The sequence below is a fragment of the Hemitrygon akajei genome, chromosome 31 (genome assembly GCF_048418815.1).
Source record: "Hemitrygon akajei chromosome 31, sHemAka1.3, whole genome shotgun sequence".
In the NCBI taxonomy this organism is placed as follows: domain Eukaryota; kingdom Metazoa; phylum Chordata; class Chondrichthyes; order Myliobatiformes; family Dasyatidae; genus Hemitrygon; species Hemitrygon akajei.
Window position 1 is genome coordinate 24,834,940 of NC_133154.1, and position 14,512 is coordinate 24,849,451.

Below are 14,512 nucleotides of genomic sequence, written 5' to 3' on the forward strand. Positions count from 1 at the left end.
ACAGAACCCTTGACCTGCCTCCTTTCACGGCACATGACTCTCAAGTGCACATTCCTTGAGAAGCAAAAACAGAAATAAAAGGTAGTGAGGTAGTGTTTGTTCATGGGTTCAGTGTCCTGTTAGAAATCAGATGGCAGAGGGGAAGTAGCTGTTCCTGAATTGTTGAGTCTGTGCCTTTAAACTTCTGTTCCTCCTTCCCGATGGTAACAGTGAGAAGAGGGCGGGTCCTGGGTGGTGGGGGTCCTTAATGATGGACGCTGTCTCCCTGAGGCACTGCTCTGTGAAGATGTCTTGGGTACTACGGAGGCCCATGATGGAGCCGGCTAATTTTACAACTCACGGATAAGAATCCACATCGAGGGGCTGTGCACAAGCCAACTGCCCGCCCCTCCTTTGGGTCTGCATCCGTGTCCGCGTTTGCCAGGGGAAGTGATATGTGGGTGCAACGGGAAATTTCCAGGAAAGCGGGCGCCACAGGGGTTCGAGTACATTGAGGAGAACAACAATTTGAAACTGCAGAGTTTATTGTGAAGTATTGTAACAACATCATCCCATAATCACAGAACAAAATGAAATAGGGGGTATCCACTGGGATATCCTAACCAACAGGTTGCGTTGAAGTTTAGGGAACGCTACCCAGTCCTTTGAGTTCGTAAACCCATAATTGGGGAACTCGTGAGCTACAGTATGGTGGATCAGCAAACATTATTCTCCAGCGCTGCTGAAAAAAAACATGTATAAATATATGCCAGCAAGGTAAAGCTGTGTATGTAAACAGTGGTGCGTCACAAGACTTTTCCTGTTCCGCGAGAAGCTTCAAACCCATTGTTGATGACCAAGATGTCCTTAGCAAGCACTTGTTGGTTAATAATAAACCTGCGGTTAAGCCTGTGTGACTTTACAATTTATACCAGAACCTTATGGATGAGCGGGTAGGAGACGTCGGCGCTGGAATGTGGCCGTGTTGGATGTGAAGGAGAGTGGAATGACAAGTACAATGAGCCAGCTGGGGCGGGGCCCTGGCGTTCGGTTTCCCCTTATTGTCTTGAGTCATGAGCTGAGTTTTACATCCACACCCTCCCTGTGCGGCTTTAACTGAGTGTAGAGAAACGTGAGCGGGCACATAGCATGCTGAGGAGGACAGAGGGAAGCTATCTGTGAAGGCCCTGGGACCATTCCTTTCTTTTTGCAAGTTTTACTGAGCTGATCAAGGGATCCGGACAATCACTTGGTGAGTTTCACATTGCTTTAAGTAACTTTCCGCCGCTCTCAAGTGCAACAGGGGTCCCACTAACAAGCTATTTCTCTAACATGGAACAGAACCAGGGATTTTCTTTTTGTTTGGGTTAATTTCATGAAAATGATGGTTCTGAGGGCGCACACATGAGGCAGGCTGGATCTGTGGAGCAACTGAGAGAGTTTAAACTTCGCAAACTGGTTAATAACTGATGCAAATTAATCTGCTTTGCATGTCCCCTTTACCGGCGTAAGCAGAGCATCGCTGCGGGGAGCAGTGTTGTGGTTGTCTCTTCAATCAGAGATTTGGACCAGCGACGGAGGGGGGTTCAAATCACATCACGGGAATAGAAACTAAAGTGGTGATTTGAATAGGGTTTGTCTCAGTACCATTGTGGTTAAAAGCTTATTAGGTTCTCCAGAGAAGGAAAGGCACTGTCTTTGTCCTTGGCCAATCTGGTGGTAACATGACTCCCGACACATCGACTTCTGAGGCTATGAGTTGGCGGGTTTCTTTCCCATGCTGACAGCGGAGGAGTCGGTGCAGTAATTTGTGGAGCTGTTGCGGTGGGAGTTCCGGGATTTAAACCCGGTGACAATGAAAGACCGGTGATATACATCCCAGTTAGGATGGCGAAGTGATACGCGTTCCCATATGTCACACTGGAACATTACCCGAGTGACGGGACTTGTAGCTGGCCTGGTCTGCTTTACCACAGGACCTTGCCTTGCCAGCTTCCAGTCCTGTCCCCACAGCTATTGATCCCAGCCTTGAACGTGCTCAGCGTCCAACGGGTGAATTCCAAAGATTCACAATTCTCCGCCAGGACGTCCCTTCCCATCCCTGTTCTAAGCTGTCAGCTACTTATCCCGGGACGGTGACTCCCAATTCCAGGCTCTCCACATTGACAGAAGGGTCCTCGCCGGAAAATCCCCCTCAGGATCACCTCCCTGGTGCTTGAGGTTGAATGTTCATCGGACAGGGTTGGGTTCTTTCCTCCTAAGACAAAGGGTTGAGGTCCCAGGGTTGAAGGTGTGTCGAAAGACCTGTTCAACAACAACTTTAAACATCAGAAAAGATCACAGGTCAAAGAGCAGAGTGGAGGTTCAAAACGCGACTGCTACTTCAAAAGCCCAGTATGAATATGACGGGCCAAGTGGCCTTTCTTATTAAGTCTCAATGGTCCTACCTCGTTGCCAACCCCTGGGAAGGTTCAGAGTACCAGTACACACTACCCTTCACAGGCTTGGACTCTCTTCATTTCTAGTCTTTGTTCATTTGATCTTGGAAAGGGATTTGAATTTCTTCTGGTTTTTTTTGGCTCGTACCATCGTTTGCTGATCGTCAATTGCCCCTGTGAACCCCTGCGGAGGGATCTTAAGACTTAGTCCCATTACTAGGAATCTGGAGTCACCAGGCCTTGATGTCAATGGACGAAATGGTCCAACCCACTCCATCTCTAGCCTTGCCCCCCACACCTCAGGTCTCTGGCCTCTCTTCCCTTCTATATCTTCCTTTGGCCTCTCTCAGGGTCACCAGTAACCCACACAGACCCCCCCCCCCGAGGTCACCAATGTCCCACACTGACCCTCCCCCTGGGAGTTCCACCCTCCCGCCCTGGGTCACCAACCTCCCTCATAGACCACCCCCCCTTGGGATCTCAATCTCCCATGATAACCTTCCCCTAGTGTGTCCATCCTCCCATACTGACCCTCCCCTGGGGTCTCCAACCTCCCTCAGTGACCCTCCTGGGGTCACCCAGTATCCCCATTTGCCAGCCCATTGCAGATTCCATAGCCTGAATAGATCCCGTCCCCGGACTGAAACAGTGAGATGCACTCCCCAAAGGGACATGTGAACAGTTACTTCGTTAAGAGCACTTAACACACAGGATTTAATGGCAAGATTTAAATATAAAGGGCATTTAAGTAATTTAATCTCTTAATCCCACCAGTTTGGAATGAGCCTATTAATTTCTGTGAACTCTTGTAGTTTGTCTACGTCAGTGCTAAATTCCAGTTTGTGCCACCGATTTAGCACCGTGCAGTTTGGGTAAGGCGTAGTCTGCGAGGTTTGAGCCATTTAGCCAGAGGGTGGTGAATTTGTGGAATTTGTTACCAGAGGCCGCTGTGGAGGCCAGGTTGTTGGGTGTATTTAAGGCCGAGATTGATAGGTTCTTGACTGGACACAGCATCAAAGGTTACGGGGAGAAGGCTGGGGAGTGGGGGTGAGGAGGGGTAAAAAGGATCAGCCATTATTGAATAGCAGAGGAGACACGATGGGCCAAAAAGCCTAATTCTGCTCCTAAATCTTATGGCCTTATGGTATGTGGGTGAATAAGGATTACAGAGAGTTTTCACTTATATGATAACCATTCCTGTTGTGTTGCTGAGCCTTGCTCTGATGAATTACCAGCTACTCTCAGTAGCCATTTTATTAGGTACCTCCTATACCTAATAAAGTGGCCACTGAGTGTACGTTCATGGTCTTCTGCTGCTGTAGCCAAATCACTTCAAGGTTTGTTGTGTTGTGCATTCAGAGGCTATTGTAAAGCGTGTTTATTTGAGTTACTGTCGCCTTCTGTCAGTTTGAACCAGTCTGACCATTCTCCCCTGACCTCTCTCATTAATGAGGCATTTTCACCCACAGAACAGCTGCTCATTGGATTCTTTTTGTATTTTGCATCATTCTCCGTAAATTTTAGAGACGTGAAAATTCCACATGAAAATTCCAGGAGATCAGCGGTTTCTGAGATACTCAAACCACCTTCACTGGCACCAACAATAACTCCCAGTCAAAGTCATTTAGATCACGTTTCTTCCCCAGTCTCGCGTTTGGTCTGAACAACAACTGAACCTCTTGACCAGGTCTGCATGCTTCTATGCATTCAGTTGCTGCCACATGATTGGCAGATTAAATATTTGCATTAACGAGCAGGTGTACCTAATAAATGGTCTCTGAGTGTTGATGAAGTCACTGCAGAGTGTGACAAAGAGGAGTTTAGGAACTGCACGAGCAACAATACCTGTCCTCTTTTTCCAATAGTATTGGTTCAGGAAGAAAAGATTCGCAGGAGGAACTCAGCAGGTCAGGCCGCATCTATAAAGAGCAAAGAGCTGGGAGGTGATAGGTGGAAGAGGTAAAGGGCTGAAGAAGAAGGAATCTGATAGGAGAGGAGAGTGGACCATGGGAGAAAGGGAAGGAAGTTGGGCAGCAGAGGGAAGTGATGGGCAGGTGAAGAGAAAAGGAATACAACAGGTAGATGGAGGAATTTAGGGTGGGGGGGGGTTATATGGGAGGCAGGGTTTGAGGGTCGGTACAACATTGTGGGCCGAAAGGCTTGTAATGGGTTGTACCATTCTATGTTCTGTGAATATGGAGTGGTAGCAGAGTGGGGAGAGAAGGGGAAGGAGTGAAAGATTACTGGAAGCTGGAGAAATTGATGTTCATACCATCATATTGGAGGCTACCCAGACAGAATACAAGGTGTTGTTCCTCCGACCTGAGTGTGGCCTCATCTTGGCAGTAGAGGATCGACCCATTGACCTTGCTCTGCCATTTCATTATGGCTGATTTATTATCCCTCTCAACCCCATTTCCTGCCTTCTCCCCATAATTTTTGATGCTTTACTCAAGAACCTATCAACCTCCACTTTAAATACACCCAATGACTTGGCCTCCACAGCTGTCTGTGGTGATGAATTCCACAGATTCACCACCCTCTGGTTTAAGAAACTCCTTGTCTCTGTTCTAAAGGGACGTCCCTCTATTTTGAGGTTATGCCCTCTGGCCCTAGACTCCCCCACTATAGGAAACATGCTCTCCACATCCACTCCATTCAGGCCTTTCAATATTTGATAGATTTCAATAAGATTCCCCCCTCATTCTTCTAAGCTCCAGCACGTATGGGCCCAGAGCCATTAAGAGGACCTCATACGTTAACCATTTCATTCCCAGGATCATAAATCCTAAAAGCGTGTAGCTTGGGAGGTTAGTCGGCCACATCTCAAAAGATCTGGTTTAATCCCAGCTCCCAGTACTGACTGAGTGGAGTCTGCACTTTCTCCCTGTGACCTTGTGAGTTTCCCCTAGATGCTTCAGTTTTCTCCCACATCCCAAAGACATGCAGTTTGGAAGATTAGTTGGCCTCTGTTAATTATCTCTGGGAGAATCAGGGGGCAGATGGTAGGTGTTTGAAAGAGAAATGCTAACAGGGAAGCAGGTGGGGGGAACATAATTTCTCTGAGATCTGGGCCCAAGCCACGATCTCAGAGCATGACGATAACACAAGGAACTTCACCGAATCAGGTTAGATTTAAATTAATGATTCATTTACAAAGATGTTGCTGGGATTTGCAGACTTGATTTAGAGGGAAAGGTTGAATACATTAACACTTCATTCCCTAGAGTGCAGGAGAACGAGGGGAGATTTGAGCTACACCAAATTACGAGAGGTATAGATAGGGTAAATGCAAGCACTGTGATTGGGTGAGACTGGAACTGGAGGTCATAGGTTAAGGGTGAAAGGCGAAATGTTAAGAGGATCTTCTTCACTCATTGGTTGGAGTCTGGAACGAGCTGCCAGAAGAAGTGGTGGATGCGGTTTTGATTGCAACATTTATGAGAAGTTTGGATAAGTACATGGACATGCATTTGGGGGTGGCAGGATGATGGGTCTAGGCAGAATAATCGTTCAGATTAAATTAAATGGGCTAACGAGCATGTTTCTGGGCTTTAGTGCCCTCTGACCCTAATAACAATTTATGGAAATCACTGATGTGTGACCACTCATACAATGGAGGGGAGGGAACCACTGAGGTGAGGAGCTGGTCAAGGTTGTTCTTCCAGAGCAGAACTTCTGGAGTCCTCCTCTGTTACCGGTGCCTCGGTGCTGATGAGATGCCAAATCATGCCCCATTCTGGTCCCTCAGAGCTCCCAATGAGGAGAACAGGCCACCCCTGTGAGTCCACCCTGTTTATCGACCAGCCAACTCCTGAAGGCAGATGATCTAGTCATTCCCACGTTCGTCTCTGCGGGATTGTGCTGTGTATCAGTTGGCTACTGCCTTCCCCACGTCACTTGTTGACTTTTCACTCGGTTAGAACGTAGAACATAGAACAGCACAGTACAGGCCTTCGACCTACACTGTTGTGCCAATCTTTTAACCTACTCTACCATCAATTCAACCCTTCCCTCCCACATAGCCCTCCATTTTACTATCATCCATGCACCTACCTACGAATTCCTTAAAAGTCCCTAATGTATCTGTCTCTACCACCACCCTTGGCAGGGCGTTCCATGTACCCATCACTCTCTGTGTAAAAAAAAACACACACACCTCTCCTACACTTTTCTCCAATCACCTTAAAATTTTGCTCTCTGCTATTAGTCTTCCCCATCCTGAAAAATATCTCTGGCTGTCCACTTTATCTCTGAACCCTAACAACCTACTCATCTCTATCATGTCACTTCTCATCCTGCCTCGCGCCAAGCTGAAAAGCCCTCGCTTGCTCAACCTTTCCTCGTGGTTGCACTATGTTTTTATGACTGCAATTTCTGTCAGAAGATCAAACAGTGGGTGGCCATGGCAACGAGATGGGAAACTGAAAACAGTGGAGTTGAGGGAATGTTGGCAGCTAGTGACTCACTATCCTACGCCCATAAACTTTATTGGGCGGGCTTAGCTTTGCACTCAGTGCCATCATAAAGACAATCGGATGATTTACCACACACCTTAGAGTGCTGGGAGGTGCTAACTCTCAGCTGGAATTATTTCAAGCAGGAGCGCTCTTTGTAGAGGAGTTTGCATAGTTCCATTGCAGTATGTGAGCTTTAACAAAAGAAATTGCCCAATTCTTCCCTAATTCAGAATTACTTCCCACTCTGCCTGCTTTATCACTTCCAGCTGCTCTCCTGTGTCAGATCTGAGACCTGAGCCTCCCATTGTTCATTGCTCTCAGCTGGTTGCGCTGGGTCCTGTTGACCAAAGGGGAACTTTATCAAATACCTCCCTAAGCTGGCCTCCTTCCCGCCTTAACTCCAGGAGAGGTGATTACCTCTCACACAGAGCTAAAGAAACTAGATCTGTGTTCCTTGTCGTTTAGTAGAGCTGTTCATTAAGAGCAAGTTGGCACAGAGGGTGAGGAATCTGGAATTCTGCATCCCAGAAGGTGGTAGAGTGATGATCATTGAGAGGGTTACCAATGAAGGAGATAAATTCTTGAGAGATCAGAAAATGAGGACGATTGGGATCAGCTATGATAGAGGAGATGAAGTTGAGGGAAGTTGTAATGAATGGTGGGGTAGGATTGAGGGGCCGAGGGGCCTACTTCTGCTCTAATTTTCTGAGGTGGTAATCAGCTGGTGGTCATCTAGCTGGTGTTAATTGCTATCTTCATTCTTCTGGTGTTGCGGTAAAGGCACGTTATAGAACTGACAGTGGTCTTTTCCAGCACAGAGTCACTGTCACATTGTATCACCGTGATGGTCATGAGTTTGCTGAATCACCGTGATGGTCATGAGTTTGCTGACCACAAGGTCCTAAACTCAAACAAAGACATTAAGGCCTATCCAAGATTCTGAGAAACATTTTAGGATGCATTGGGACACATCTTCGGTGATATAACCTGGGGTCATCAGGTGTTTCAGGTCTTCCAACGCCAGGTGACCCAGCCAGGGTTGACCAGGAGCAGAAGCACTGGTCCATCACGCCTCTTGGTCCATAGCCATCCGGAGGTTTGCTCAGCAGCCTGTGTGATGGTCCTGATGGCTCTTCTTCTTGTAGCCCCTGGAAGGCCAAGGAGAGAGCAGCCAGCAAAGCCTCTACGCCCCACCTCTGCAGGCTCGGATCCTGTCCTCCATCCATCTCTGGCTTTGCTCTACCAGTTCCTGGTATTTGGCCTTCATACGCTCAAACATCTTCTCAATCCGGTCTTCCCAGGCACTGTCAGTTCTACTGTGACCACCTGTTTTGAGGTTTCTGACAGAATGACGATGCGGTGAACTCAGGGAGCTTGATGTTCAGTTACTAGTCAGATTCTGCGACGAGCTAGCCTGCTGGTGATCTGGTTTGAGCCTGTGGTTCGTCTCCAGCTTTGACAAAGTCTTATCAGCTTTCAGGGTTGGCGGAAATGCTTTCTTTTATTAATGACCGGGGAGATATTTTCTCTTACCCCATCCTCCAGCCACCCTGCCCGGGATAGGGTTCCTCTTGTCCTCACCAGCCTCCGGGTCCAGCACATAATTCTCCGGAACTTCCGCCATTTCTAACACGACCCCCCCCCCCCCCCAACACTTTCTGCTTTCCAGAGGGATCGTTCCCTACGCGACTCCTTTGTCCATTCGTCCCTCCCTACTGATCTCCCTCCTGACACTTATCCCTGCAAGCGAAACAAGTGCCACACTTGCCCCTACACCTCCTCCCTCACTACCATTCAGGGCCCCACACAGTCCTTCCAGGTGAGGCGACACTTCACCCGTGAGGCTGTGGGGCCATTTACCTTGTCCGGTGCTCCCGGTGTGGCCTCCTGCATATCGGTGGGACCCGATGTAAATTGGGAGGCTGTTTCACCAAGCACTTACCCTCCGTTCGGCAGAAAAAGCGGGATCTCAGAGTGGCCGCCCATTCCTATTCCAATATGTCTATCCATGGCCTCCTCTGCTGTCGCGATGAGGCCACACTCAGGCTGGAGGAACAACACCTTATACTCTGTCTCGGTAGCCTCCAACCTGATGGCATGAGCATCGATTTCTCAAACCTCCCTCCCTCCCTCAACGTTCCCTATCCCCTTTTCCCTCTCTCACCTTATGTCCTTACTTGCCTATCACCTCCTTCTTGTGCTCTCCCCCCCCCACCTTTTCTTTCTTCCATGGCCCTCTGTCCTCTTCTTTCGGGCTCTCCCTTCTCTAGCTCTGTTTCTCTTTCACCGGTCAACTTCCCAGCCTTCCCCTCCCTGTTTCACCTATCACCTTGTGCTTCTCTCTCCCCTCCCCCACTGTTTAAATCTACTCCTTTTTCCCTCCGGTCCTGCCACAGGGTCTCGGACCGAAACGTCGTTTGTACTTTTTTTCCATAGATGCTGAGTTCCTCCAGCATTTTGTGTGTGTTGCTCGGATTTTCAGCATCTGCTGATTTTTCTCTTGTTGGAGATATTTTCTGCCAGAGCCACTGGCTCCAGCAGTAGCGGCCTGCTCCCAGGGCTTTTGGGCAGCTGCTAAGGATGTGTTCCAGGGTCCTTCTGCAAGGCAGGGTGGACACGATGGTGCCTTGATCTTGCTCCAAGCAAAAAATGTGCTAAGTGATTGTCTCCATCTGGTCTGCAAGCTTTCTTGAACTTAGCAACTTAATCAGTGTCGTCTGTTTCGAAACAAGCCAAATTAAATAACCTGTTGTTCCGTATTGTATCCCTGCCTGTCCCCTCTATAGACAGTGCATCTTTTTGCAAAGCTGTCTGTTTTTTTTCAACTTCTATCTGATTACTGCTTTCCATTTACATTAAGAATTGAAGACTTTCCCCTGTTTACGACCTGAAGAAATGGATGTTAGTTGAAAGTTTTAACGTACAACTGTTTGATCTTAACAATTGTCAGCCATTGTGTTTAGAAAACTAGGCTTGGCAAAAAACTAGGCTTGACACTCCACCAGCCGTTCCAGTGCTAGAAAAGCTCCTTCGATCCGATGCGCATTAACTCATTATTGCTGGGTACTTCCCAATGTAGGAACTTCTGTGGGAATTTCCCTTCGGAGTGCTCACTTCCTCAATCTCAGCTGCACACATTCCCCAATCCTCAAGGGAATGTTACTCGCACAAACACATGAAGACAACGCATCAACGTCCATATTATAAGTGCATACTACTCCATCTTTAAAATCTTCTTCCTCACAAACAGATCTTGCCACTTTCTTGATACAATTCTGAATCACTGTTTCTGGCACCAGGGTTCATCAGGTGAGACTGCTTTGTCTCTCATTAAGCTGAAGATAGTTCACGGGGGTGTTTGCATTTCTTCCAATGTGGTGCACCACTCTACTCAGGTTCCTGAAAATGAGTCTTGTAGACTAGTTGCTGATATTATACTGCTGTCTTCTTTTGACGAAGGGTTAGTACAGTCAGCTCTCTTTATCCGCGGGGGACTGGTTTCAAGACCCCCAGCGGATACCATAAAACGCGGATGCTCAGGTCCCTTATTTAACCTGTCTCGGTGCGGTGGTCTTTAGGACCCGGCGCAGCTCTGCATCTGCAGTGTTTCTGTTCACGGAAATAATCACGAACACGATTGAAAATCAGGTGGAAGTAATAAAGCGATCAGAAAGAGGTGAAACACCATCGGTCATTGGAAAAGCGTTAGGCTACAGTCGGTCAATGATTGGAACAATTTTAATGGAGCATGTGAAAGGCGCTGCCCCAATGAAAGCTACAGTTATTACTAAGCAACGAGTGAGGATGCCATGCAAGATAGAGGAATGCTCTTCTTGCAGATGTGGGAAGGTGGGGAGAACTCCAGTCTCCCTTACGACTACACCTGCAGGACATGCATCCAGCTGTAGCTTCTTTCCAACTGTGTTAAGGAACTGGAACTGGAGCTGGATGAACTGAGGATCATTCCGCAGGCTTTTGGGTCAATCGACAGGAGATACCGGGAGGGAGTTACATCCGAGGTGCTGGACTCAGATAATTGGGTGACCGACAGGAGGGGGAAAGGGGATAGGCAGGCAGTGCAGAATTTCCCTGTGGCCATTGCCCTCAACGACAGGTATACCTCTTTGGATACCGTTGGGAGGGTCGACCTAGCAGAGCAAAGTCTCAGTGGTCAGGACTCTGGCACTAGGTCTGGCTGTGTGGCTTACAAAGGAGTAGAGGTGAGCTGTAGTGATAGGGGATTAATTGATTAGGGGACGTACAGGAGGGTCTATGGATGAGAATGAGATTTCTGAGGTCGTTGTCTATGTTAGTACCAATGACGTGCGTAGGAAGGGTGACGAGGTCCTGCAAAGTGAGTTCAGGAAGTTAGGTGCCATGTTAAGAGACAGGAGCTCGAGGGTAGTGATCTCAGGAATATTATCAGTGTCATGTGCTAATGAGGCTTAAAACAATTTCCCTTGGAGGAAATGATCATTATATGATAGAATTCACCCTGCAGTTTGAGAGTGAGAAGCTGAAGTCAGGTGCATCAGTATTACAGTAAATTAAAGGGAATTACAGAGGCACGAGAGAGGGGTTGGTCAAAGTTGATTGGAAGGGGACACCATAAAGGGAATTACAGAGGCATGAGAGAGGGGTTGGTCAAAGTTGATTGGAAGGGGACACCAGCAGGAATGACAGCAGGCAAGCAATAATTGGACTTTCTGGGAGCAATTTGGAAGGTGCAGGATAGACACATCCCAAAGCAGAGGTATTCTAAAGGGAAGTTGAGGGAATTGTGGCTGACAAGGGAAGTTAGAGACAGCATAAAAGCCAAAGAGAGGGCATATAATAGAGCCAAAATTAGTGGGAAGTTCGAGGTTTGGGAAGCTTTTCAAAAACCAACAGGAGGCAACTATAAAAGCCACAAGGAGAGAAAAGATCAAATATGAAGATAAGGTAGCCAATAATATAAAAGAGGATACTAAAAGTTTTTTCAGATATTTAAAGAGTAGAAGAGACGAGAGAGTGGTTATCGGGCCACTGGAAAATGATGCTGGTGTGCAGTAAAGGGGGACAAAGAAATGGAGGATGAACTTAATGAGTAATTTGCAATGGTCTTCACTGTGGAAGACACTAGAAGTATTCCTGAAATTCAAGAGTATCAGGGGGCAGAAGTGATTGTAATTGCTATAACTTAGGAGAAAGTGCTTAGGAAGCTGTGAAGTGTGAATGTAGATAGGTCACTTGGACCATATAGACCCTCCAAAAGAGGTAGTCGAAGAGATTGTGGAGCATTAGCAATGACCTTTCAAGAATCATTAGATTCTGGAATACTTCGGAGGACTGGAAAATTGCAAATGTCACTCCACTCCTCAAGAAGAGAGAGAGGCAGAAGAAAGGAAATGATTGGCCAATAACCCGACTTTACTGATTAGGAAGATTTTGGAGTCCATTATTCAGGATGCGGTTTCGGGAGGCGCAAGATAACATAGGGCAAAGCCAGCATGGCTTCCTTAAAGGACATTCTTGCCTGACAAATCTGTTGGAATTCTTTGAGGAAATAACAAGCAGGATAGACAAAGGAGAGTCAGTGAGGTCAGAAGGCCTTTGACAAGGTGCAGCAAGATAAGAACTAATGGTATTACAGGAAAAATACTAGTATGGATAGAAGATTGGCCAACTGGCACAAGGCAAAGATTGGGAATACAGTGGGCCTATTCTGGTTGGCTGCCGATGACTAGTGGTGTTCCTCAGGGCTCAGTTTTGGGACCGATTCTTTTCATGTTATATGTCAATGATTTGGATCATGGAATAGATGTCTTTGTGGATAAGTTTGCAGATGATACGAAGATAGATTAGAAGGGCAGATGGTGTTGAGGAAGCAGGGAGTCTGCAGAAGGTCTTATGGGAGAATGGGCAAAGAAGTAGCAGATGGATATAATGAAGGGGAGCGTATGCTCATGCACTTTGGTAGAAGGAATAAATGTATAGACTATTTTCTAAACGGGGAGCAAAACTCAAAAATCAAAGGATTCCCTAAAGGTTAACTTGCAGGTTGAGTTGATCTTAAAGAAGGCAAATGCAATGATAGAGTACAGCTCTAGGATGAGAATATGGAAGCAAGAATGTAATGTCGAGGTATTATGAGGCATTAGTCATACCACATTTGGATTTTTGTGAGCAGTTTTGGGCTCTGTATCTCAGGAAAAAAATGTGCTGCCGTTGGAAAGTTTTCAGAGGCGGTTAACAAGAATGTGATTCTGGACGATGAAAGAGTTATTGTTTTAGGAGTGTTTTATGGCTCTGGGCCGATACTCAGGAGTTTCGAAGAGTGAGGGCGGGGAAGTCGCATTTCAACCTATTGAATATTGAAAGTGGATTTGGAGAGGATGTTTCCTATGGTGGGGGAGGGGGAGGGTGCTCTAGGCCCAGAGGTCACTGCCTTAAAATAGAGGGACATCCTTTTAGAACAGAGATGAGGAGGAAGTTCTTTGCCAGATGGTAGTGAACCTGTGGAATTTACTGTCACAGATGGGGTGGAGGCCAAGTCATTGGGTAAGTTTAAAGCAGAGTTTGGTAGGTTCCTGATTAGTTTAGGTGTAAATGGTTATGGGCGGAAGACAGAATGGAGTTGAGAGGGGTAACAAATTATCCATGATGGAATGGCGGAGCAGACACAATGGGCTGAACGGCCTAATTCTGCTCCTATATTTTCTGGTCTTATGATCATGCAGTTTAACATATGGTAAAGGAGATGATGCGAGAGAGCGGTCGTCAGATTTTTGGATCATTGGGCTGTCTCCCAGAGAAGGTTAGACATGTGCAGAATGGACGGTTTGTTCCTGAACTGGTGAGGGACTAATATCTGTGTGGGAAGTTTTGCTAATGCTGCACATTTGGGGAGCTTGGGGGAATGTTTAAACTAATGTTGCAGGTGGGTGGGAACCAGAAAGCCAAGGCAGATGGTGGAGCGGTTGTGGGAAAAGCATTAGTTAAGCTTCCATGCAAAGTCAGGAATTGAAAGACTGAGCATGATGGGACGAATGCTCTGAGTTGTGCTTATTTCAATGCATGGAGCATTGTAGGAATGGTACAGTAGATGAAGGCATGGACCAGTTTGTGGAATTATAACATTGCAGCTTGCAGAAGGGGAATGACTAGCAGCTTGATTTTCTAGGGCTCTGTCGCTTTAAACATGATGGGGGGGGGGGGATTGGAGGGTGTGGAGGGTGTGGAGGGTGTTGGGAGGGTGTGGAGGGGTGTGGAGGGTGTGGAGGGTGTGGAGGGGTGGAGGGGTGTGGAGGGTGTGGAGGGGTGGAGGGTGTGGAGGGGTGTGGAGGGTGTGGAGGGGTGGAGGGTGTGGAGGGGTGTGGAGGGTGTGGAGGTGTTGGAGGGGTGGAGGGGTGGAGGGGTGGCATTACTAATTAGGGATGATGTCACGACAGAGCTCAGACATGACAGACTGGTGAGCTCATTTGCTGAGGTTGTGAGGAGAGGATCATGGGACGGGAGGCCTAGGGAGAAAGGGGGAGGGGAGCACCAGAGGGAGATGGAGAGCAGGCAAGGAGTGATTGTGAGAGGGGCAGAGAGAGAAAGAAAAGGGAGGGGAGGAAGGAGAAATAATAAATAAACAAACAAACAAACAAATAA

General features: G+C 47.4%; 1 protein-coding gene across 2 annotated transcripts in view; it reads left to right on the plus strand.

The window, feature by feature from the left end:
* The first annotated feature begins 1,008 nt into the window (after nt 1-1,008).
* LOC140719217 (epidermal growth factor receptor kinase substrate 8-like protein 1) overlaps nt 1,009-14,512 on the plus strand; it is an 87,974-nt gene continuing 74,470 nt past the window's right edge. Inside the window, exon 1 of one of the 2 annotated variants that reach the window (XM_073033657.1) lies at nt 1,009-1,231. The gene's annotated coding sequence lies outside the window, so the exon portion shown is untranslated. The remainder of the gene's footprint in view (nt 1,232-14,512) is intronic. The other variant, XM_073033656.1, reaches the window with a different exon arrangement.